Source organism: Dipodomys spectabilis, unplaced genomic scaffold (genome assembly GCF_019054845.1).
Source record: "Dipodomys spectabilis isolate Male_0828 unplaced genomic scaffold, ASM1905484v1 ptg000093l, whole genome shotgun sequence".
Classification (NCBI taxonomy): Eukaryota; Metazoa; Chordata; class Mammalia; order Rodentia; family Heteromyidae; genus Dipodomys; species Dipodomys spectabilis.
The window spans coordinates 54,952-55,756 of NW_024870770.1; positions in this window are offsets into that span (position 1 = coordinate 54,952).

An 805-nucleotide genomic window follows, 5' to 3' on the forward strand; every position below is an offset into this window, starting at 1 on the left:
CAAAAGAATATAAACATATGTTTCAAAATGTTAATTATGTTTATCTGCTGTCGTTAATGTAATAAAACTAATAGAATTAAGTATATACCCTGAGAGAAATAAGACACTTCCTTCTAAATACAGACTGGCAGGCAGGCACACACACACACACACACACACACACACACACACACACACACACAAAAAACACACATTTACCAATTTCACTCAGGTTAGGTTCCTGACATTGGGTATCAGACAATGATCTAATAATCAATCTTCCTGCCCAGACATAAAATACATTCATAATACCACACATACAAAAACACCAGAAATTCAAAATAATGAGAACATTTAACAGAACCAACCAGCTCTCGAGCCATCTACTCCCTGATTTCATTTATTCATGATGCATTTTTCATATCATAATTAAAAATAATTTTGAGTCTCTCTGATTAGCAGCCAAAAATATGTTATCATATAATAGAAAATGTAGGTAAAATTACCTGTCTGTAGGTAACCGTTAATATATCTTAACAAAGACTTCTTTTTAGAGTCTGATTTTAGCATTTTGCCCTAATTACTCATATTAAATTACAAAGGACATGCCATATTCCTTAATTCATTTTTCGTAAAGTTTATGCTATGGAATTGAATCTGATTTGTTTGCTTATTCTAAAGTAAATTTTCTCAACAACTTGAATTATTTTTTCTGTTACTCCTAAGCAATTTGAAATATCAAATAAAACTGGAAATTCCCTTCAGCAATGATTTGTGAATGGCATTAATGTTTGTGGAGGGATGCAGGAATTGAATTATCTAGAGT